Genomic DNA, 26849 nt, shown 5'->3' with positions numbered 1-26849 from the left:
TCATTAGCAATTTTAATTTCACCCCGATCCTGTGATCTCTCTCTGCCCCCATTTATCTTGTGATATTTTATTGCCTTGTGAAGCATGTGATCTCTGTGACCCACACTCTATTCATACACTCCCTGCTCTTTGAAAATCACTAATAAAAACTTGCTGGTTTTGCAGCTTGGGGGGCATCACAGAACCTGCTGACATGTGATGTCTCCCCTAGACATCCAGCTTTAAAATTTCTCTCTTTTGTACTCTTTCCCTTTATTTCTCAGACCGATCGACACTTAGGGAAATAGAAAAGAACCTACATTGAATTATTGGGGGTGGTTCCCCTGATACCATTAAAATGCTGCCAATAGAAAGTTTTTGATATTAAAACTAGCAGACAAAGCTTTTAAAGCAGCTATTATAAATATGTTTAAAAAAATGAAAACCATCTTCAAAGAATTAGAAAAAAAATGATGACAGTGATTCATCATAGACAGAATGCCCATAGAGAAACTAAACACTAAGAGAAACAAATGGAAATTCTGGAGTTGAAAAGTAAAAAGACTAAAATAGAAGATTTTCTAGAGGTTTTCAATAGGTGATTTGAAATGGCAGAAGAAAGCATCCATATACTTTAAGATACAGAGATAGAAATCTAAAGAACATAAAGAATATAATACATATTATCTTTTTTCAGTAAATCAATGCCTCTGTTTGGAATCCTCAGTACCAGTTTTTTATATTTCTCAGACAGGTCAGCCTTCACACATCTCCCCTGAAACCAAAGGGCTTTTTCCAAACAATGGTCAACGATTGCCATTGCATCTTCTCTTGTCTCCATCTCAATAAAAGCCTGAATTTTCATCATCATCAATATGTAATTCTTTATTTTCCAATAAGGCTCAGCAAGGTTGAGGACAACACTGTCAGAATAGCCAGAATGGGGAAAATTGCTGTGATGTATCACATGTCCAAGCTATTGCTTTTGATCAAACTTCTGATATGGCTCTCCTTCAGGTTTCTTTATTCTGTTATACTTCTGGGATAAATGAACTGTCAATGGCTTGCCTAATACTAATGCTGATGTGGTTGTATCATAATCCACTGTAACCTGAGCATCCTCTGTGGTTGCCATTTCAATAAATGCCTCATTAATTTTATTTAGAATCATATGATTTGAAATGACTCCAAATGGTTCTACTAGGTATCTCAAGTTTTTCCCTTATTGAAAATCCATGATGTGAACAACTCTGCTAGTTTCCACTCTGCCTTTTTGCATGTGTCTAGGTCCTTGCAGGTTTCCATTCCCAGCACCCAGATTTCCTCTTGGTCCAACTGTTGGTCCCCCAAGATGAAATGAGGAAGGTGGAGGGTCTTAGAATTCCTGGCACTGGATTTGTAGACTACTGCAACATGAATGGATCACCCATTGTGTGTCCTGTATCATTGTTAGGATTCCATTCTGGGTAGATTTCAAGAAGAAGCTGGCATCGATGACTATGACTTGCTCCATTGATATGCTGACTCCACTCCTTATTAGAATGAACTGGCAACTCACATATAGAGCACAGATGGGGATATCCCTTTGGTAAGAGTCTATGGAAGTCTTCAGTATTGCTACTTGGAGGAGCGCCCCTCTTTTTCTCAAAGAGAGATCTCTCTTGTAAGGGGCCAGGACCACATCCCATTCTCTCATACTCACTGTCAAATTTATGATAATTATGTGAGATCTCACCAGAAAAAGAATCATCACTACACCTTTCTCCATCTCTTAATCTGTCATCTTCATAATTCATTCTGTCATAACCAGATTCTTGAGAATGACTTCCATGGTCATAATCAATCACTGGGTTAAGACTAGGAACACGATCATCAAAACTCTTCTAAAGTGCCTTTTTTTCTTCCCAGTCATCCTTAGGTACTGTGTATGGTGGCTCCCGTGTAGCAGACCTGCCATCTGTACCATAACTCAAGGTAGGGCCTTCTTCAGTTCTCCTCCTTTCAAGCTGTAGAAGGATTTGGGGCAAATTCTCAGGAGTAATCTTGTCCTCTGGATAATGACTCAGTTCATCTAAATCTCTAGCAAACAGACCAAAGCTGGCCAAAATGTTACTGGCCTGGTCTGCATCTCCACAGTGTTGAGAAGATAAAGGGAGTGGACCTCTACTTCCAATGTTAAATATAGACTGCAAATGATGGGAAGAAGTACTAGCAGAAGACAGTGCACTATGAGCTCCTTGTTGATTCAATGAAGAACCCATTCCAAGATTCATTAAACTAGCAAGGCATGCAGTACCCTGGTCTATCCTTTCAAGAGATGCTGGTATACTTAAAATACTGGGTAGCAGCAGCAGGAAGGCCTATTTCTGCCGCAGACAGGTCATGCCCATGACCCTGTGAGTCCCTACTGAGAGATGACTGCTGGAATGACTTGGACGTTGTAGAACTAGCTCTTGTCTATTTTATAGATTAAAAAACATTTTTTTTTAAGACGGCCAAAAAGAAAGCTCAAACTAGAAAGCTAGGTTAACTTTGCTTCAAAAAATGGTAATGCCAAGAAAAAGGATCAATAAGGACTGCAGAATCTTCTTCAAGTGGAGCACCAGCAGACAACTCTCCCAGAGAGCGGATCGCGGAGGCTCCTACAATCCGCCGCAGCAACGGTGCTGGCGAGAGGTGGCAGCAGCGGCTGCAGCCCAAGAACTCTCCAGATGACAAAGAATCTCCAAGTGACAAGAAATCCAAGATGGTTCCCAGAAGACTGAAAGTTCAACCGAAGGTAAAGAACAAGAAGAGAAGTCCGGTGAAGACGGTGAGAAAGACACAAAGGATAACCAGACAGAGCAAGAACCTAATATGCTTCTTGAATCTGAAGATGAGTTACTTGTAGATGAAGAATCAGCAGCTGCACTGCTGGAAAATGGCACTTCAGTGGGAGACGAGACCGATCTTGCTAATTTAGGTGATGTGGCTTCTGATGGAGAAAAGGCACCTTCAGATGCTGTGAAAAAAGATGCAAGTGCTTCAGCAGCAGCAAAGAAAAAAACTTAAAAAGTGTCATTTCCCAGGGAGTATGGAAGGATTTGTCACTCTGGATGAGGTTGGTGATGAGAAAGATTCGGAACTTCAGAAACTTCTAAAATAGGTCATGGCATTTAAATCTGGTGACAGAAATGATAGGTTGGTTGAAATTAAGGTGGACAAGATCGAGGCACTTGATCAAGAAAATGAAGCAGCGTTGGAAAATGGAATTAAAAATGAGGAAAACACAGAACCAGGTGCTGAATCTTCTGAGAACGCTGATGATCCCTACAAAGATACAAGTGAAAATGCAGATGGTCAGAGTGATGAGAACAAGGAGGACTATACAATCCCAGATAAGTATAGAATTGGACCGTATCAGCCCAATGTTCCTGTTGGTATAGACTATGTGATACCTAAAACAGGGTTTTACTGTAAGCTGTGTTCACTCTTTTATACAAATGAAGAAGTTGCAAAGAATACTCATTGCAGCATCCTTCCTCGTTATAAGAAATTAAAGAAATTTCTGAATAAATTGGCAGACAAACGCAGACAGAAGAAGGAAACTTAAGATGTGCAAGAAATTTGATGATTTCAAAGAAAATAATGGTTCTTTGTTTTTAATGTTAACCTTTTTAAAATACAATACTGATAGAAGAAAACTATTGTACTCTTTTGTTTTAGTGGAGAAATAATAGATGTCTGTTCATCTGTTAAGTGTTATAGCAAAAAAAAAAAAATACACATATGGTTAAGTTAATGAATATTTTTTGTTTTATCAGAATGACAACAGACAGAAGTACTTTGTAGAGATTGACTTCCTAAGCTACTTAAGACAACTTGCACCATTAAGAAAAAAATGAAGAACCATTTGGAAAAATGAAATTCAGTAGTTCCAAGTTTCAAAGAAATGTCAACATTTTATTCCATTCAATAAAGAACAAAACCAATAGTATTTTTGTTACTTTCATCTGAAACATTCCATGTTTTAATCTGAGCCTTGCAGACTTTCATTTGGAGTTTGAACGTGTTTTGGTTGCATTTCATTTTTGGAGAACTTCATTAACGTGAGATTGGCAATTCAAATGCAGGTGCAGTTTTCTGTTAATGTCTTGCTATTGTTTGGGTAATAAGAAATATTAAGTAATTGCCGTTAGACTTTGTAATCTTTCCCTTGAGTTCCTGCTAGATTTCATATTCTAGTAGCCAATGTATTTTCAGTGAAATATAAAAATATTCCCGTTCTCTTTGACCAGTATTAATTTTTGAGATCTTATTGCTTGTCATTTGATTCCTGTCATACATCTCTGGTATAAGCAACATTTGATTTTTGAAGTGTGTAACCATCTCTTCATATTTTCAAGATGTAATTTTACATTTCTGCATTTTAAAAACGGTTTGGCCATAATCCTAGATGCACACTTCTAATTTATGTACCTGCACATGTGACCTTTGTGAACTGAAATTTGCATGTACAATTTGTGTTTACTTGTAACTTTCTGGTTATATATTGTTTATATCTGTGGATTCAAGTTACTGAAGTGAATACCAATAAAAAGAAAATCACTGGCTCATGTTCACTGGTTATACATGTTTGGAATGTTAACCAAAAAAAAAAAAGAAAAAAGAAAAAAAAAAGAATATAATATATATTATGAAAAATTAACAGTATTTCAGAAACCTGTGAGACAAAGAATCTAATTTTAAAAATGGGCAAAGGATATGAACACTTCACTGGAGAATATATCTCAGTTTTAATAAGTACATGAGAAGATGCTCAAAATAATTAATCATTAAGAAAATGCTAATTTGAACTATAATGAGCTAGCATTATATACTTATGAGAATGAGACACAAGATATCTCTTCTCATATACTTAATAGAAAAGACAAATATAATAAGTGTGAATAATGTGGAGAAACTACAACCTTCACTCATTGCTTTTGGGAATATTCAGTTATTCAGTCATCTTAAAAAGAGTTTCACATTTGTCCAAAAAAATTAAACATAAATTTACCATATATTCCTTAGTAAATGCCCCTTTATTCAATTTTTGGGATTTCCACAAAAGAAATAAAAATATATGTCCATAGAACATTCTTGTATGTCACTGTTTGTATTAGGGTCCTCTAGAGGGACAGAACTAATAAGATATGCATGTATATGATAGGGAGTTTATTAAGGAAGATTGACTTACACGACCAAAAGGTAAAGTCCCATGATAGTCTGCTTGCAAGTTGAGGAGCAAGGAAGCCTGTAGTGGCTCAGTCTGAATCCCAAAACCTCGTAAGTACTGAAGCCAAATTGGAGCCTTCAGTCTGTGGCCAAAGGACTGAGAGCCCCTGTTGGTGTAAGTACAAGAGCCCAAATGCCGAAGGACTTGGGGTCTGATGTTTGAGGGCAGGAAGCATTTGACAGGGGAGAAATAGGCAGGCCAGAAGACTCAGCAAGTCTGCTATTCCATCTTCTCCTGCTTGCTTTATTCTAGCCATGCTGGCAGCTGATTAGATGGTGCCCATCCAAATTGAGGGTGAGTCTGCCTCTCTCAGTCCACCGACTCAAATGTTAATCTCTTTGGAAATACCTCAAAGACACACCCAGGAACAGTACTTTGCATCTTTCAATCCAATCAAGTTGATACTCAGTATTAACCATCACAGTATCCACAGTATCCAAAATAGTATTGTTTCTTACAGTTCCAAAAAAGGCATTATCCAAATTATCAATATTCATTTCAAATATTTCATTCATGAAATACTCATCTACTTAACTCAATTAAACTAAAAAATATACAATTGTTTATAAGGAGATCTGTTCTCACTATGATTAAAAGCATTTGACATGAAAAAATAGTCCAAACAACTTCAGTAAAGTCAAATATTTTTAAATTAGGTGCCTATATTTTTTATACTTACCATAATCCTTAAATTGCTAGAACTTTTAAGTAAAGTGGGAGTGGTGACTTACATCTTAATTCCAGCACTTTGGAAGGTAAGTGGATGAACTGATAAGTGGATGAACAAAACGTGGCATAACTAAATGATGGTGTATTATTAAGCAATAACAAGAATAAATTATGCATACATTGTGTTATATGAATGAATCTCAGAAACATTAAGTGAAAGGGGCCAGGTGCAAAGGACTCTCATATGATAAATTTTTAATAAAATGTCCAGAAAGGCAGATTTATATAAACAAAAAGCAGAGAGAAGAATCAAATAGACACAATAAAAAATGATAAATGGGATATCACCACCGATCCCACAGAAATACAAACTACCATCAGATAATACTATAAACATCTCTACTCAAATAAACTAGAAAATATAGAAGAAATGGATAAATTCCTGGACACATACACCCTCCCAAGACTAAACCAGGAAGAAGTTGAACACGTATGTTTATTGCTGCACTATTCACAATAGCAAAGACTTGGAATCAACCCAAATGTCCATCAATGATAGACTGAATTAAGAAAATGTGGCAGATACACACCATAGAGTACTATGCAGCCATAAAAAAGGATGAGTTCACGTCCTTTGTAGGGATATGGATGAAGCTGGAAACCATCATTCTCAGCAAACTATCGCAAGAACAGAAAACCAGACACCGTATGTTCTCTCTCATAGGAGGGAATTGAACAATGAGAACACTTGGACACAGGATGGGGAACATCACACACTGGGGCCTGTTGTGGGGTGGGGGGAGAGGGGAGGGATAACATTAGGAGATATACCTAATGTAAATGATGAGTTAATGGGTGCAGCACCCCAACATGGCACATGTATACATATGTAACAAACCTGCACATTGTGCACATGTACCCTAGAACTTGAAGTATAATTAAAAAAAAAAAAAAAAAAGTAGATTAGGGGTTGCCTCTGGTTGAGGATAGAAACAGGAACTGACTAAAAAGGCACATAAATGAACTTTTTTGTGTGATGTAAATGTCCTAAAAATGGACTATGGAGATCATTTTGTCAATCTATAAATTCTCTAAATGTCACTGATTTTCAATGAGTGAATTTTATGGTATGTAAATTATATCTCAATCAAGATATATAAAAATGAAAACATCCAAATAAAAGGAAAACAATTGGAACATACCATGACTCAGAATGTAGCTATTTACATTCTTTCTCTGAGAAAAATCATTAAATATGTATATACATGAAATGAAAATTCAGTCAGAAGAGAAATCCTGTGGGAAGGAAGAATAAATGATACAGGAGATTATGTAAAATACTCCCCTCTGTTTTTTATATCTTTTCATTTATCTGTCTCTAGCCTTCTGTCCACTCATCCATCCACCTTTCCATCTATATCACTATATTGAACTCTGTAGAGTACTTTCAATAATACTGCATTTTTCTCCCATGACTGCCTTCAAAAACACAGTTTCATATCTTTCCTTACTCATTAGAGAAAACTTCAGCAGGTCCTCTAGCTGATGAATTACTTTCAACTACGTAAGTAGCCTAATAGGTATTAAAAAGTACAAAATCTCAATAAGAACCTAAGTCTCAAATCCACTTATAACTTCTTTATTTTATTTACTTCTTTTGAGTTGGGGTCTTGCTCTGTAACTCAGTCTGGAGTGGAGTGGCAAGATTAGGGCTCACTGCAGCCTCCAACTCCCAAGCACGTGACAACCTGCCCACCTAAATTTGTGGAGTTTTGGTGGAGATATGATTTGGCCATATAACTCAAACTGATCTCAATCAGATTGAGGTTGAGCCAGATCTGATCTTACCCAGATTGAGACTCCTGAGCTCAAGCAATCCACCTGCCTTGGCCTCCCAAAGTGCTGGGAATTAAGGTGTAAGTCACCACTCCCACTTTACTTAAAAATTCTAGCAATTTAAGGATTATAGTAAGTATAAAAAATATAAGTACCTAATTTAAAAATATTTGACTTTACTGAAGTTGTTTGGACTATTTTTGCATGTCAAATGCTTTTCATCATAGTGAGAACAGATCTCCTTATAAACAATTGTATATTTTTTAGTTTAATTGAGTTAAGTAGATGAGTATTTCATGATCAAATTTACATTTTCTAGAAGGGATAGCCTCAATATTAGAAATTCAAACACATAATTCATTCCATCAAATTATTATTTTTAAAATAGAACAATTAGAGCTATCTCTATTCCATATATAGTAAAGAGTTAATGGTTTTTTAGAAATAACCTGTTTGTTTTAACCAGAGAGCAAATGAATCATCATGGTATGAAAAAAGCTAATAGCCTCTTTAGAATTTAGAGAAAACATGTACTGAATGAATCTCTTTGACATTCACTAACTCTGTATCTAAGACCACTAGACACTGGTAATAACATAACCTAATTTTGTTCAAAGCTTCAGCCTAAGAAAAAATACATACTCAATTATAGCAAAAGAGAAGAATGGAATCTACTGAAATATTTTCCTTCAGACTAAACTCTTAGTCTCAGCTTCAGACCTACAATTTTGTTATAGATTTTACTGGATTTAATGGAGAAAACAAAGTTAAAGGAGCATTGTTTTTGTTTTCTACTTTTGCATAACAAACGTACCCAAGACATAGAGGCTTAAAAAATCACATTTATTATCTCCCAATTTCTATGGTCAGGAATCCAGACATGATTTAGTTGGATACTCTGTTGTAGGGTTTCTCACAAGGATACAAATATAATGTTGGCTGGGCTATGATCTCATTAAAAGGCACAGTAAGCTCACTCATATGGTTGTCATTCCTCAAGGGTTATTGTAATTAAGGACACAATTCCTCGCTGGCTGTTGGCCGGAGGCCACCTTAAGTTCCTTGTGACATGGATCTCTCCATACAACACAGTGTGATATAGAAAGTGTGAGCAAACAGAGGCATAGTTTTTATAGACGTGTTTCAGAAGTGAAATGACAAATTTATCACATCTTATTTTTAAAAGCAAGTTACAAGGTCTGGCCCACACATGAGTGAAGTGGATTGTGTGAATGCATTGGATACCAAAAAGCAAGCAAGAATTATTGGGAGTCATTTTGAAGCTGATTAGCATAAACCCCTGTGATAATAAAATTTAGTACCTATTTCCTAGGCATTCTTGGTACCCTGTATCTAGATAGAGTGTCTTCATCCACGTAGACTGCTATAGTAAAAATACCATAGACTGGGTGGCTTATAAACAGAAACTTATATCTCATAGTTCTGGAGGACAGGGAGTCTAAGAACAAGGTTTCAGCAGGTTTGATGTTTGGTGAGGGCGTGCTTCCTGGTTCACACATGAGTATCTTCTCACTATGTCCTCACTTTACAGAAGGGGCAAGCCAGCTTTTAACTCAACTTGTAGAGCTAATTTTCATATTTATTAAAATATTGATTTCATTATATGTATTTATACTCATATCCAATTAATAGTTTAAAATTTTATCATGAATTGATTTTTTGAAATTATTTCAAATACTGTATTTCTATCATGATTTTCCAAAATTGTTTTCTTCTCTTTGATTTGATCTATCTAAAAGACTCTTTATTACTTTTTAAAATCTATAATTTTTCAATCTCCTATTAATTCACTTTTATGATATAGGACTTGTATTTACAAATGATTGTGTTTGATCAGAAAAGTTATACTTCTGTGTACTATAATGTACACAGTGGGCTGGCAAGATGGGTGAATAGGAACAGCTCCAGTCTGCAGCTCCCAGCAAGATCAATGCGAAAGGCAGGTGATTTCTGCATTTATAACTGAGGTACCTGGATCATCTCATTGGGACTGGTTGGACAGTGGGTGTAGCCCATGGAGGGGGAGTCGAAGCAGGGTGGGGCATTACCTCACCCAGGAAGCACAAGGGGTTGGAGAATTTCCCTCCCATAGACAAGGGAAGCCATAAGAGACTGTACTGGGAGGAATGGTGCACTCTGACACAGATGCTGCACTCTTCCCACAGTTTTCACAACCAGAAGTCCAGGAGATTCCCTCTGGTGTCTACACCACCAGGGCCCTGGGTTTCAAGCACAAAACTGGACAGTCATTTGGGCAGACACTGAGCTAGCTGCAGAAGATTTTTTTTTTTTTTTTTTCATACCACAGTGGCACCTGGAATGCCAGCAAGACAGAACTATCCACTCCCCTGGAAAGGGGGCTGAAGTCAGGGAGCCAAGCGTTCTGGCTCGGTGGGTCCCACCCCCATGGAGCTCAGCAAGCTAAGATCCACTGGCTTGAAATTCTTGCTGCCAGCACAGCAGTCTGAGGTTGACCTGGGACACTCAAGCTTGGTAGGGGGTGTGAGGGTTCACCATTGCTGAGGCTTGAGTAGGCGGTTTTACCCTTACAGTGTAAATAAAGCTGCCAGGAAGTTCAAACTGGGTGTAGCCCACTGCAGCTCAACAAGGTTGCTGTGGCCAGACAGCCTCTCTAGATTCCTCCTCTTTGGGCAGGGCATCTCTGAAAAAAAAGGCAACAGCCTCAGTCAGGCACGCGTAGATAAAACTGTATCTCCCTGTGACAGAGCACTTGGGGGAAGGGGTGGTTGTGAGCACAGTTTCAGCAAACTTAAACATCCCTGCTTGAGAACTCTGAAGACAGCAGCAGATCTATTAGCACAGCTCTGATAAGGGAAAGACTGCCTCCTCAAGTGGGTCCCTGAACCCCATGTATTCTAAGAGACACCTCCTAGTAGGGGCCCACAGACATCTCATACAGGAGAGCTCTGGCTGGCACCTGGTGGGTGGCCCCCTGGAAAGAAGCTTCCAGAGCAAGAAACAGGCAACAATCCTTGCTGTTCTGCAGCCTTTGCTGGTGATATCCAGGCAAATAGGGTCTGGAATGGACCTCCAGCAAAATCCAGCAGACCTACAGCAGAGGGGCCTGAGCGTTAGAAAGAAAACTAACAAACAGAAATGAATAGTTTCAACATCAACAAAAAGGATGTCCACTCAGAGACCCCATCCAAAGGTCACCAACATTAAAGACCAAAGGTAGATAAAACTACGAAGATGAGGTGAAATCAGTGCAAAGTGGCTGAAAATTCTAAAAAACATAGAATGCCTCTTCTTCTCCAAAGGATCAAAACTCCTCACCAGTAAGTACACAAAACTGGACAGAGAATGAGTTTGCCAAATTGACAGAAGTAGGCTTCAGAAGATAGGTAATAACAAAGTACTCTGAGCTAAAGAAGCATGTCTCAACCCAGTGCAAGGAAGCTAAAAGCCATGAGAAAAGGTTAGCTGAATTGCAAACTAGAATCACTAATTTAAAGAAGAACATAAATGACATGATGGAGCTGAGAAACACAGCATGAGAACTTCATGAAGCATACACAAGTATCAAAGTATCAATAGCTGAATTGATCAGGTGGAAGAAAGGATATGAGAGATTGAAGATCAACTCAATGAAATAAAATGAGAAAACAAGATTAGAGAAAAAAGAGTGAAAATAAATGAACAAAGCCTCCAAGAAATATGGAACTATATGAAAAGACCAAATCTACATTGGGTGTAGCTGAGAGTAACAGGGAGAATGGAATCAAGTTGGAAAACACTCTTCAGGATATTATCCAGAGAACTTCCCAAACCTAGCAAGGCAGGCCAACATTCAAATTCAGGAAATACAGGGAACACCACAAAGATACTCCTTAAGAAGAGCAACCCCAAATACACCTAATCTTCAGATTCACCAAGGTTAAAATGAAGGAAAAAATGTTAAGGGCAGCCAGAGACAAAGGTTGGGTTACCCACAAAGGGAAGCCCATCAGACTAACAGTGGATCTCCCTGCAAAAACCCTACAAGCCAGAAGAGAGTGGGGGCCAATATTTAACATTCTTAAAGAAAATAATTTTCAACCCAGAATTTCATATCCATCCAAACTAAGCTTCATCAGCAAAGGAGAAATAAAATTCTTCATAGAAAAGCAAATGCTGAGAGAATTGTCAACACCAAGTCTGCCTTACAAGAGCTCCTGAAGGAAACACTGAACATGGAAAGGAATAACCAGTACCAGCCTGTGCAAAAACATACCAAATTGTAAAGACCATCGACACTATGAAAAAACTTCATCAATTAACAGGCAAAATAACCAGCTAGCATCATAATGACAGGATCAATTTCACACATAACAGTATTAACCTTAAATGTAAACTGGCTTAATGCCCCAGTTGAAAGACACGGACTGGTAAATTGGATAGAGTCAAGACCCATCAGTGTGCTATATTCAGGAGACCTGTCTCACATGCAAAGACACACATAGGCTCAAAATAAAGGGATGGAGGAACATTTACCAAGCAAATGGAAAGAAAGAAAAAAAAAAAGGAAGGATTACAATCCTAGTATCTGATAAAACAAACTTCAAACAAACAAAGATCAAAAGAGACAAAGAAAGACATTACATAACTGTAAAGGGATCAATGCAACAAGAAGAGCTAACTATCCTAAATATAAATGCACCTAAGACAGGAGCACCCATATTCATAAAACAAGTTCTTAGAGACCTACAAAGACAGTGAGACTCACACACAATAATAGTGGGAGACTTTAACACCCCATTGTCAATATTAGACACACCAATGAGACAGAAAATTAACGAGAATATCCGGGACTTGAACTTAGCTCTGGACCAAGCGGACCTAATAGACATCTACAGAACTCTCCACCCCTAATCAACAGAATATACATTCTTCTCAGCATCACATTGTACTTATTCTAAACTTGACCACATAATTGGAAATAAAACACTCCTCAGAAAATGTAAAAGAAAGGAAATCATAAAAAAATCATCTCTCAGACCACAGCACAATCAAATTAGAACTCAGATTAAGAAACTCACTCAAAGCCACACAACTATGTGAAAATGGAACAACGTGCTCCTGAATGACTACTGGGGTAAATAATGAAATTAAGGCAGAGATAAAGATGCTCTTTGAAACCAATGAGAACAAAGACACAACATACCAGAATCTCTGGGACACATTTAAAGCAGTGTGTAGAGGGAAATTATAGCACTCAATGTCCACAAGAGAAAGTAGGAAAGATCTAAAACTGACACTCTAACATCACATTTAAAAGAACAAGAGAAAGAGGGCAAACAAATTCAAAAGTTAGGAGAGGCAAGAAATAATTAAGATCAGAGCAGAACTTAAGGCGACAGAGACCAAAAAAAAAAAGAAAAAGAAAAAAAAAGCCCTTCAAAAAAGTCAATGAATCCAGAGCTGGTTTTTTGAAAAGATCATCAAAATAGATACACTACCAGCCAAACAAATAAAAAAAACAAAAAAGAGAAAAAAATCAAATAGATGCAATAAAAATGATAAAGGGGATATCACCACTGATCCCACAGAAATACAAACTACCATCAGAGAATACTATAAACACCTCTATGCAAATAAACTAAAAAATCTAGAAGAAATGGATAAGATCCTGGACACATACACCCTCCGAAAACTAAACCAAGAAGAAGTTGAATAGCTTAATAGATCAATAACAAGCTCTGAAACTGAGGCAACAATTAATAGCCTACCAACCAAAAAAAGTTCAGAACCAGGTGGATTCATAGCCAAATACTACCAGAGATATGAAGAGGGGCTGGTACCATTCCTTCTGAAACTATTCCAAACAATAGAAAAAGAAGGAATCCTTCCTATCTCATTTTATGAGACCAGCATCATCCTAATACCAAAACCTGACAGAGACACAACAAAAAGATAAAATTTCAGGCCAATATCTCTGAAGAATATTGATGTTAAAATCCTCAATAAAATACTAATAAACTGAATCCAGCAGCACATCAAAAATCTTGCTCACCATGATCAAGTCGGCTTCATCCCAGTGATGAAAGACTGGTTCAACATATGCAAATCAATAAAATAATCCATCACGTAAACAGAACCAATGACAAAAACTACACAATCATCTCAACAGATGCAGAAAAGGCCTTCCACAAAATTCAGCAGCCCTTCATGCTAAAAACTCTCAGTAAACTAGGTATTGATGGAACTTATATCAAAATAATACGAGCTATTTATGACAAACCCACAGCCAATATCATACTGAAAGGGTAAAAACGGGAAGCATTCCCTTTGAAAACTGGCACAAGACAAGGATGCCCTCTCTCACCACTCCTATTCAACATAGTATTGGAAGTTCTGGCCAGTGCAATCAGGCAAGAGAAAGAAATAAAAGGTAATAAACTAGGAAAAGAGGAAGTCAAATTGTCTCTGTTTGCAGATGGCATGATTGCATATTTAGAAAACTCCATCATCTCAGCCCAAAATCTCCTTAAGCTGATAGGTAACTTCAGCCATCTCAGGATGCAAAATCAATGTGCCAAAATCACAAGCATTCCTATAGACCAATAACAGGCAAAGAGCCAAATCATGAGTGAACTCCCATTTATAACTGCTGCAAAGAGAATAAAATACCTAAGAATACAACTTACAAGAGGTGTGAAGGACCTTTCAAAGGAGAACTACAAACCACTGCTCAAGGAAATAAGAGAGGACAAAACAAACGGAAAATCATTCCTTACTCATGGATAGGAGGAATCAATATCGTGAAAATGGCCATACTGCCCAAAATAATTTATAGATTCATTGCTATCCCCATCAAGCTACCACTGACTTTCTTCACAGAATTGGAAAAAAAAATGACTTTAAATTTCATATGGAATCAAAAAAGAGCCCATGTAGCCAAGATACTCCTAAGCACAAAGAACAAAGCTGGAGGCATCATGCTACTTGACTTCAAGCTATACTACAAGGCTATAGTAACAAAAAAAATCATGGTACTGGTACCAAAACAAATATATAGACCAATGGAACAGAACAGAGCCCTCAGAAATAACACCACACATCTACAAACATCTGATCTTTGACAAACCTGACAAAAAATAAGCAATGAAGAAAGGATTCCCTATTTAATAATATGCAGAAAGTTGAAACTAGACCCCTCCCTTACACTTTATACAAAAATTTACTCAAGATGGATTAATGACTAACACAAGAACAGTAAGACCTAAAACCATAAAAACTCTGGAGAAAAACTTAGGCAATACCATTCAGGATATAGGCATGGGCAAAGATTTCATGACTAAAACACCAAAGCAATGGCAACAAAAGCCAAAATTGACAAATGGGATCTAATTAAACTAAGGAGCTTCTGCTCAGCAAAATAAACTATTATAAGAGTGAATGGGCAACCTATAAAATGGGAGAAAAATTTTGCAATCTATCTATCTGTCAAAAGGTTAATATTAAGAATCTATAAAGAACTTAAATTTAAACGAAAAAATCAAATGACCCCATCAAAAAGTGGGTGAAGGATATGAACAGACACTTCTCAAAAGAAGACATTTATGCAGCCAACAAACATATAAAAAAAAGCTCATCATCACTGGTCATTAGAGAAATGCAAATTATAGTGTCCCTTGGATATGATAGGAAATTGAGAATGTATTATTGGGTGATGTTATGGAATAACACAACTATATGTGTTTAGGAGATGATCTCTTAAATGTGTGTGTGTGTGTGTTCTTTTAAAAAAAAATGTTAAGAAATAAAGCATCAATGCATATAGCCAGTGTCTTTAAATTACACTTTAGTCCACCTAATTTCCTGAAATCTAAAGAACTCCACATATGCAACATTTTTTTTTCCATTTTGAATTTTCAAATCCCTAATTGTTCTGTAAAAGTATACAGCATACAGTCATTGGATACATTATTATTATTTTTTTATTATACTTTAAGTTCTGGGGTATATGTGCCGATAGACCATATATAGTATATATATATAGGGATACCATATATATGGGATACGAACTCATGCCAGTTAGAATGGCGATCATTAAAAAATCAGGAAACAACAGATGATGGAGAGGATGTGGAGAAATAGGAATGCTTTTACACTGTTGGTGGGAGTGTAAATTAGTTCAATCATTGTGGAAGACAATGTGGCAATTCCTCAAGGATCTAGTACTAGAAATACCATTTGACCCAGCAAGCACATTACTGGATATATTCCCAAAGTATTATCAATCATTCTACTATAAAGACACATGCAAACGTATGTTTACTGTGGCACCCTTCCAATAGCAAAGACTTGGAACCAACCCAAATACCCATCAATGATAGACTGGGTAAAGGAGTGTGGCACATATATACCATATATGGAATACTATGTAGCCATAAAAAGGATGAGTTCATGTCCTTTGCAGGGACGTGGATGAGCTGAAACCATCTTTTCTCAGCAAACTAACACAAGAACAAGAAAACCAAACACTGCATGCTCTTACTCATAGAGGTGGGGTTAAAAATGAGAACACATGGACACAGGGAGGGGAACATCACATAACAGGACCTGCTGAGGGGTTGTGGGGCTAGGAGAGATATAGCATTAGGAGGAATATCTAACGTAGATGAAGGGTTGATGGGTGCAACAAACCACCATGGCATGTGTATACGTAGGTAACAAGCCTGCACATTCTGCACATAAACCCCAGAACTTAAAGTATAATAAAAAATTAATAATAATGTACCCAATGACTGTATGCTGTATACTTTTACAAAACAATTAGGGATTTGAAAATTCAAAATGGAAAAAAATGTTGCATATGTGGAGTTCTTTAGATTTCAGGAAATTAGGTGGACTATAAGTATAATTTAAAGACACTGGCTATATGCATTGATGCTTTATTTCTTAACATTTTTTTTAAAAAGAAGACACACACACATTTAAGAGATCATCTCCTAAACACATATAGTTGTGTTATTCCCATAACATCACCCAATAATACATTCTCAGTTTCCTATCATATCCAAGGGACACTATAATTTCCACTTTTAGTGCTCTAGTAAAAACGACTTATTATAAAATCTTATTAAGCATTTGTGGAGTATATTATGCTCTGCAATGAATGATTTTACCAAGTAATAATGGAGAGAAATGTTTTAAAAGGAAAAGGTAGATCGTAATATGCATTTAACTCCTGACAAACCAATGATCATAAAGTATCCTTTTTAACTTTTCAAATAAGTTCAAAAGAATCCTTTACATATCTTCCAAGAAAACAAGTACTTAGTCAACAGATATATGCAGCGATAAACAAGAAATCTATAGCCCTATGTATATAATAGGATTTTTTAAATGCTTGTATACGTACTTCCTTTCAAATACAAAATGAAGAAAGGTTCAAATTACAAATCAGAAGGAAGTCTGAGATTTTTTCAGGAGCCTTAGGGTTTACACTTTGGCAATGTTGTCTTACCTGCTTGGTAAAGATTTTTTAAACAATATTTCATTTATTTGAATATATATTTTGAAATCAGAAAAGATGCATTTTAGTAATACACTAAATAGGAGAAAACAGGGTTTGGAATTGTGTTCTTATATTTAAACTATAGCTTTAACATATTTTTCATTTTAATTTGAAAAAATTAAAATAAAAACATTAATTTATTATTTAATTTAATGAAATCCATGCTCTAATTTTTAAAATGTATTTCCATACTTTAAAAAATTGTTATTTTTAATTTTTATGGGTATATAGTAGATGTAAATATGTGGCATGCAAGATACTTTGATACAAGCAATCATTCAAATTAAATTGTATGTTAATACATTATAAGCCTTTTGTTTTCTTCAATGGATATTTAGATGCTTCTCATCTGTAAAATTACATCAATATACATCTGCATATGTCATCAATATAACTATGTAAACATTATTAAATTTTAGTTTTCTTGCTTACAAATGGAAACAATATCTAACTGAATAATAAAAATATTTGATTATAATCTACCAAGTTTATGTCCAAATCCACTTACAAAAATATGTCTAGATTACCAATTTCAAAGGCATTGCTTATTATGGTCCTAGATCTAGATTAAATTTGGTCTTTAAATTGATAACTGAGTTATTACTAATATATGTAATATTGATAACAGAATATACAAAGATTACCAGGTAGAAGAGAGACAAAAATTAGGCCAAGACACAGAACAAGTGGTATTTGAGGAGGCACATGATAAATATGTAAGAAAGTTTATTTTGCTCAAAATTTAGAAAAATATAAGATAAAATTATTTAGAAACTGGAAAAGACAATGAGATAAATTTTAAAAAGAAATAAGAGGTAAATATCTGATATGAATAAAATCAAAATGGGGAAAATATTCCAAATTTGATCCTTTGAATGATTGGATCAACAAGCTTAAAGAGAGAGAGGACTAAAAATATAATGAGGAATATAAAGAAAATTATAATAAGAAAGACATCAAATATTGTGGTAATAAATTTGTAAAACTAAAGGAAATTGATGCCTTAGCAAAATATATGTAACCAAATTTGACCCAAGACAAACCAGTATCCTTAAATTGGTAATTAGATTTGGAAATGTAAATAGTCAAACTCAATATTTTAAAATAGGCATTTTGAATAGATATTTACAAAGCTGAGTTCATATGGTCTGGTAAAGAATAGACAATTCAACATGATTTCAATGATCCAGAACAGTAAAATATGCAAAACTCTTCATTCAATATTTTCCATTTTGAAAAACTAATACATAAAGTTGGTAGCATGACTGATAACAATGCTAAATGAGAGAAATGGCTATATTTTGCTTATGCCTACAAATACCAATATTTTAGTTAAATATTAGTAAGTAATTTATAATCATAATATTCTATTGTTTTACTAAGACGATTCGCTTCTTCATAGGACATCCCAAATATAGCAGCTCAACAACAATAAATGTGTACTTTTGTTAAATCGTGCAGCTCAAGTAGGTCCTTTAGTGAAACAAACAAGCAGGACAGCTATGCCCTCCATAACACGCAGCTTGTGGAGCTTACCAGATATTGTTATTTCTAGCCAGTGGGAGAGGGAAAGAGAAAACTGAAGACAAGAAGCTTGTTTTTTAATGAAATCAACTAAAAATAGAATATACCATTCTACTCATTGTCCATTAGCCTGTATTCTGTCCTAAAAACACAGTTAGCTGAAGGAAAGATTAAATAAATGTAGCGTTTGGCCAGATGGCCAATTTCACAGTTTTAACTCTATGGGTTCCATTACCAAAAATAAAGAAGTGGAGACTAGATAACAATGAAAATTATGTTTTTGTCAAAAACTGAATGGATTTTATTCTAGGAATGCAAAGGTGGTTCAAATTTTATTTAAATATTTAATTACACCCTCAAAGTGTAACTTGTAAAAATAACTTATTATATTGACTAATTTGATGTTGAATTAATGACTGAGCACCTTATTAAACCCTTAGTGTCAGAAGAGATCTTACGATGTTTTACTAACCCATTTACTCTCTACTCTCATATATAACTGTTTTTTTAGTTTGTATTGTCTTCAAAAACTTTCAAGAGTTCCCCCCATTTCAAATATCAATAACCTTGCTATGTATTTCATACAGAAAATACATTAACAGAAAACTTTCTCGTCCTTTACCAGCAACCTTTTAATTATGTGTAACTATACAACATGTACTTCCCTGGTTTCCCATTACAGTACATGATTCTCAATGAAAAATACTTTTCTTTTTAGTTCCAGGTAATGCTATCTTTTTCTACCTGTATTCACTCCTTGAATGATTTCATTTAAGCTCATGGCTTTAAAAATTATCTCTATGGGGAAAACCAATGCACCTGTGTAAACAACTAGAAAAAATGCAAGCAAAATACAAAACAAAAGTCAACAATTACAATTATTTTTATGCCATTTTTGCTTATTATTTATTAAACATACATTGAATAGTTGCAATGTATCAGAGAGTTTTCTGCTGGTGTGAGATAATAAAGCTATAATGTTCCAGTCCTCAAAATATCTGGAAGTAAGGAAGGGTACACAATCTACAATTCCAGAGAGGGGAAATTCTGTCAATAAGCTACATCCACTTATTCGAGGGAAACATTTTTGTGTCCTGGACATGAGCAAACTATTTAAGATGAGGGTCATTTCTGGGAAACAGAGATACAAGCAGAAATTTAGGATGTAATGTGAAAATGAAGAGAGAAATTTAGACAGCCAATGAGATGCAGATATAAACAGATAATTAGTAGAAGATATTCAAACTAAAGAATATGGAGAAAATACAGGAAAGTATATGAGAAACAATTATGCCACATTGAAAAAAAATCTAAACCATATTTCTAGTTTTTCTCCTTCTGCCACAATAATATTTTGTTTTTCTTGAAAATTGCCAGGTGCCTCACCATAAGTTTGAACTTTTCTATGCTATCTACTTTTTTTTAATTTCAAATCAAGAAAATTACAAGAATATTATTTTATTATCTCTGTATAGGATGTACAACTAAATGCAATAAGTCAAAAACAGCAAATTTGTACATATATTGGCACATACCAAAAAAAGAGTCCATTCAGTGATCATACGCTTGCACACCTAGAAAATCTTACAACAGACCAAAAAAAAGTCTATGATTATTAAGAAAATTTGTCAAGGGACTAGGTATAAAATAAATCTCAAAAAAAAAAAAATCAATAGATAAGCTGGGCGCAGTGGCTCAAGCCTGTAATCCCAGCAGTTTGGGAGGCCGAGGCGGCGGGATCGCGAGGTCAGGAGATCGAGACCATCCTGGCTAACATGGTGAAACCCCGTCTCTACTAAAAATACAAAAAATTAGCCGGGCGCGGAGGTGAGCGCCTGAAATCCCAGATACTCGGGAGGCTGAAGCAGGACAATCACTTCAACCTGGGAGGCAGAGGTTGCAGACAATGCCACTGCACTTCAGCCTGGGCGACAGAGCGAGAATTCGTCTCAAAACAAACAAACAAACAAATCAGTAGTTAATATTCCAAAGTAACACAATGCATATTTTTAGAAAAAATATTAAAAGATTGCCCACCCTAAACCAAGTACTTTTCTAGGTACTTGCAATATATCAGTAAAGATCCCAGTCCCCTGGTAATTTAGCATTTGAGAGGAGGGAATCAAAAGAAATAATAAAGATAAATTACAACATATGTGAGAAAATGATACATGGCACAGGAAAAAAAAATTATTTATTATTATTATTCAGAAAGAGTCTCACTCTGTAGCCCAGGCTGTATTGCAGTGATCACAGCTCACTGCAGCCTTGAACTCCTAGGCTTGAGCAATCCTTCCACCTCAGTCTCCCAAGTAGCTGGGACCACAGGTGTGTGCCAGCACACCAAGCTGATTCTTGCATTTTTTTTTTTTTTTTTTTTTTTTTTTTAGAGGTGGGCTTTTGTCATGTTTCCCAGGCTGGTCTCAAAACTCCTGAGCCCAAACAATCCACCTATTTCAGCCTCCCAAAGTGCTGGGAATATAAGCATGAGTCACCACACCCAGGCAGGAAAGAAAATTTAGAATCAGCTTAAGATAAATGGGGTTCAATGCATTGTTACAAGTAGAAGCATAATAGTATTACATCCCTATTATTCATCCTCTGCATTCAAATATTAAGATAATTTTCTAAAATTAAACTTGACTCTGCTAATCATTTGCTTAAAACTCTTCCTCAGTGCCCAAAGTATTAGTATAAAATAAATGCTGCCTCATGATTTGGTTTCACTCTACTTATAAAAGTCATCTCCATGTTCTATCCACATTTGAGAGATGCTTTGAAACACTGAAATGATTTTCTTTCCTTTTTAAAGTATCCTGCCACCTTTCAGACTGGATAGTCCATGTCTAAACTACAAGACCAAGCTGAAATATTTATATTACTATACGGAACCTGTTGTGATGTACCCTAGATGAAGTTAATCAATCTGTATTTCACCTATGATATGAAGATATTATATATATACACACACACACACACACACACATATATACACTTAATTCATGTAACAGTAATTATATTAATGTATTGACATAATATGTAATTATGATGATGTTAGCATTACTATACACATATTATGGGATTATTCCCTTCTTCCCCTTCTTGAGGACTGGAACATTATAGCTTCATATCTCACACCAGCAGAAAACTCTCTAATATATTGCAATTATTCAATGTATGTTTAATAAATAATAAGCAAAAATGGCATAAAAATAATTTTAATTGTTGACTTTTATTATTAAAATATGTTTAATTATTGTTTAATTAAAAATTGTAATTATGACATCTGCAGTCAAAGAATCATCTGTATTTATTCAGAGAGCATCAAGAATATGCTAGGAATGAAAAATTAAAAAGTGAATTGAGTTTCTTTGTTTTTTTTTTGTCCCCAATATGGTGGATTCGGTGCTTGTAGCCTCTCATTAAACCTTTGTGCATTCTTTTGCTGTTTCCAAGTGCCACAAAATAGCAAAATAGTGCACAAAAATCAACTCTTTGAACTTTAATTCAAAAACTAAAATGGGAATCCACCCAAGTTATGATGGTCACACCAGATCCCAGGGAGGAGAATGTGGGCAAACAGCCCCTGTAATAGTGTATAGCCGATAAAAGTGAGTGAAGTCTGAGTATGTGAGAGAGCTTTGAATGCCTGCCTGGGTGCGGAGCAGAGAGTGGGCCTCTACACCACAATCACTGTCAAGAAAAGGTGGCGCAGCTCAGGCTGCCAAACAAGACACATCAGGAGAGGGAGGAGAACCCCTCCCTCTGTAACTCACCCTTCCACTGGGGATCCAAGCAACTCAGGCTAAAGGAGAGAACTTTGATTTTCCCAAGCCCTGGAGCTAACTTGGGGAGAGGCTTGGAGACTCTGGGAGGGACAGACACTGGGAAATGTTTCCGGTATTTTCCCAGACCCAAAGCCAAGAGAAGGATGCCATTCTTAATCCAGGTGCACACAAAGTCAATCATTCTTTGGTGACCTGGCAATGTGGCAATGCAAGCATTTAGTCTTGGGCCAGAGACTGAAACACATGCTCTGGAAGCACTGATGTTCCCTGTTTGGGAGCCTGAGCAGCCCCATCTTTTCTTGACAGTGATTGTGGTGTAGAGGTCCACCCTCTGCTCCACATCCAGGCAGGCATTCAAAGTGCCCACTCACCCAGATGGGCGGTCAGACCCACCAACCCTTCCTGTTCAGAGACCTAGGTGCAGGGGGCCCTGTCTGTTTCACACTAAGGCAGATCTCCAGGTCTTCAGAGCACCTCCTCATCTAGAGAGGCAGAATGAGCTGTCTCATCCTTATTTCACAGACACTGTGGTGCAGCCAGACCTTCTTTGCTCCATACCCAGGCAGTCAGAGCTGCCATTTGCCTGGTTTAACAGCCTGAGCCACCCCATCCATCCTGTGCAGACATTGGGCTGACCAAGGAGTTCAGGCAACTGTGTACTCCACAGATTCGCCTATTTAGAGAGGCAATGGAGAGCTTCTTTCAGGAAACAAGGATCAAGTATATACCCAGTCACAATGGCCTCAACTGGCTTTTATCCGTAACTGCCATCTACTGGCTTGTAAGTCAGACTGCAAAACCAAATATAAAACCTGCTGACAGAAGTGCACTGGATCATAGAAGCAAAGCCAAAAATTCTACTCAATATTCTTTACAGTCACACCTGCTAGGGAAGGGGAGAAAGGGAAAGGGAAAGACAAACACAATAATATTATAGGGAAAGAAAGAGATAAAACAAATCCTACCCACATGAAAATAAGCACAAAAATTAGAAGTCACATTATATTGAGATGAGGAGAAACCAACATAAAAATCACGGCACTACAGAAAAACTGAATATAGTAACACCATGAAAGGATTATAGCAGCTCTCCAATAATGTTCCCTAACAAAAATGGACACTCAGAAATGACAATTAAATAATTCCAAATATGTATTGCAAAGAAGTTCAACAAGATCCAAGGCAACGTTGAAAATCAACATGAAGAAACTTCCCAAACAAGCCAGGAAACAAATAAAGATTATAAACATATAAAAAGAAATTAATCAGAGCTACTGGAATTGAAAATCTCACTTTAGAAATTTGAAAATGCAATTAAAAGATTTATGAATAGAATGGACCAAGAAAAAGAAAAAAATTAAAAAACATCAAAAGAGGAAAGTAAGTCAAACTATCTCTCTTCACTGACAATATGATTTTATACCTAGAAAAGCCTAGTCTCTCCCAAAAGTCTACTGCACCTGATAAATGAATTTAGTAACTTTCAGGAAATAAAATCAATGTACAAAAATTAGTATCATTTCTATACATCAATTACATTTAAGCTGAGAGCCAAATCAAGAGCACATCCCGTTTACTATAGTCTCTCTCTCTCTCTCTCTCTCTCACACACACACACACACACACACACACACACAAAAAAAAAAAAAAACTAGAAATATATCTAATAAAAAAGCGAAAGATCCCTAGGAATATAACTAGAAACACTGCTGAAAAACTCACTGATCACACAAACAAATGAAAAAATATTCCATGGTCATGTATTGGGAGAATCAATATATTTCAAATGACCATACTTCACAAAACAATCTATAGATTCAATGCTATTCCTATCAAAATACCAATGCCATTTTTATATAAGTTTTAAAAACTCTAAAATTCAAATGGAACTAAAAAAGAGTCCATATAGTTAAGGCAATTTTAAGCAAAAATAACAAAACTGGAGGCATCACATTATCCAAATTTGAACTTGCTGTGTGACTACAATAACCAAAACAGCATGGTACTGATACCAAAACAGACACATAAACCAATGTAACAAAATAAATAATCAAAAAATAAACCAGAACACCTATGGCCATCTGATCTTTGACAAAAATAAGCAATAGGGTAAGGACTCCCTATTCAATACATGGTGCTAGGATAGCTGACTAGCAATATGCAGAAAAATGAAACTGGATCCCTACTTTTCACCATACACAAAAATTAACTCAAGATGGAGTAAATATTTAAATTTAAGATCTAAAACTCTAATAACCTAGAAGAAAATCTAGAAATGCCATTGTGGATGTTGGGATTGGGAAATAACTTATGACTAAGACCTCAAAAGCAAATGCCACAACAACAACAAAAAATTGAGAAGTGGAACCTAATTAAACTAAAGAACTCCTGGGCAGCAAAATTTACTATCATCAGAGTAAATAGACAACCTACAGAATAAGAGAAAATATTTGCAAATTATGCATATCACAAAGGTCTAACATCAGAATCTATAAGAACGCAAACAACACAACAACCAAGAAACAATTAGCCCCATTAAGATGTGGGCAAAATACATGAATAGACACATCTCAAAAGAAGACAAACAAGTGGCTAACAAACATGTGAAAGAATTATCAACATCACACATCGGAGAAATGCAAATCAAGACAGCAAAGACATACTATCTCACACCAGTCAGAATGGCTATTACTGGAGTCAAAATCAACAACATGCTGGTGAGACTGTGGAGAAAAAGGAATGCTTATATACTGTTGGTAGGAATGTGAATTAGTTCAGCCACTGTGGAAAGCAGTTTAGAGATTTCTCAAAGAACTTAAAATGGAACCATCATTCGACTGAGCTACCCCATTGCTAAGCATGTAGCCAGGAGAAAATAAATTGTTCTACCAAAAAGACTCATGCAATTGTATATTTTCTCCAGTACTATTTACAATTGCAAAGACATAGACTCAACCTAGGTTCCCATCAGCAGTGGACCGGATTTAAAAAATGTGGTACCTATATACCACAGAATACTATACATAAATCATAAAAAACAAATAAAATCATGTCTGTCCTATTATTTTACAGTTATTATAAGTGTACTGGAACTCTAAAAAGAACTTGTTTGTATAATATTATTCTATACGAGGTATGTAGCCCAGGAAATGAGCAACCTGATGTGTGTTATGACTCATCTGAGCCTCCCATGACCACAGTTCTTAAAATAAGATTAAGGACTAAGGACTGGTGGGAGCTCATAAATGATATGAGTAAAGTGTTAGCCAAAACAGAAAAAAAAAAAAAAAAAAAAAAAAAAAAAGGATGCCCAAACAAGTCACCTTAAAATTTGATGCCTGTGCTGTCATTAATAGTAATAAGTTAGGAATAAGGTGTGGTTCTCTTAATTAGAAAAGAGGCTAGAGGACAGAAAATAAGCACATCTGTCATAAATTAGGACTGTGTGGAAATAAATGTAAATACTGGTCTTGTGTCATTAAGGCCACTTGGATAAAAGAAAAAAAAATGATGAAAAGGATCCAGTCTGATATTTAAAGTAATATCATCCTCTTCCCTCCAGGATCATGGTAACAATATCTCTGGGGGTGTACACTTTCTGCGATATATGTAGTAATATCCTCCCCTCCGCCTTGCAATATTATTAAGGACCATCTCAAACGGGGGTGTGCAACCCTTGCAATATTGGAAATATTATTATCCTCTTTCCCCCCTGCATATTTGGAAAAATATCAGGGTGAGTGTACACCTCCTGTGATATGGGGATTAATATCCTCTTCTCTCTTTCTGGATATTAGAAACAATATCTCACGGGAGTTTACACTTTATTTGATATCTGGAGTAATGTCATCCTCTCCTGTTTTGAATGGCAAGAACAATATCTCAGGGGGGATGTATGCCCCCTGCCATATTGGGAGTAATATTACGCTCTCCCCTCCTTGATATTAGGAACAAAATCCCAGGGTGGGTATACACCTCCTAGGATATGGAAAGTCCTACTGTCCTCTCCCTTCCTGGATTTTAGGAACAATATCACAGGGTGGGTGTACACAGCCTGCAATATTGAACGTAATATCATCCTCTCCCCCACCTGATATTAGGAACAATATCACAGAAGGGTTGTACACTCTCTGTGATATTGGGAGTAATATTACTTTCGCTTTCCCTGAATATTAGGAGCAGTATCCCTGGGTGGATGTACATCCACTGTTAAATTGGGAGTAATGTCATACTCTACCCCCTGGGTATTAGG

General features: G+C 36.1%; 2 pseudogenes across 1 annotated transcript; one reads left to right on the top strand and one right to left on the bottom strand.

Moving 5' to 3' along the window:
• Positions 1-634: 634 nt before the first annotated feature.
• Positions 635-2421, bottom strand: LOC101021307 (annotated as a pseudogene).
• Positions 2422-2530: 109 nt separating this feature from the next.
• LOC101020967 lies at positions 2531-4653 on the top strand (annotated as a pseudogene). Its single transcript, XR_004183333.1, has 2 exons — positions 2531-3033; positions 3176-4653. The product of XR_004183333.1 is annotated as a matrin-3-like (transcript).
• Positions 4654-26849: the final 22196 nt, after the last annotated feature.

This window comes from Papio anubis, chromosome 1, assembly GCF_008728515.1.
Source record: "Papio anubis isolate 15944 chromosome 1, Panubis1.0, whole genome shotgun sequence".
Lineage (NCBI taxonomy): Eukaryota > Metazoa > Chordata > Mammalia > Primates > Cercopithecidae > Papio > Papio anubis.
This window is presented reverse-complemented; position numbering and strand designations above follow the sequence as displayed.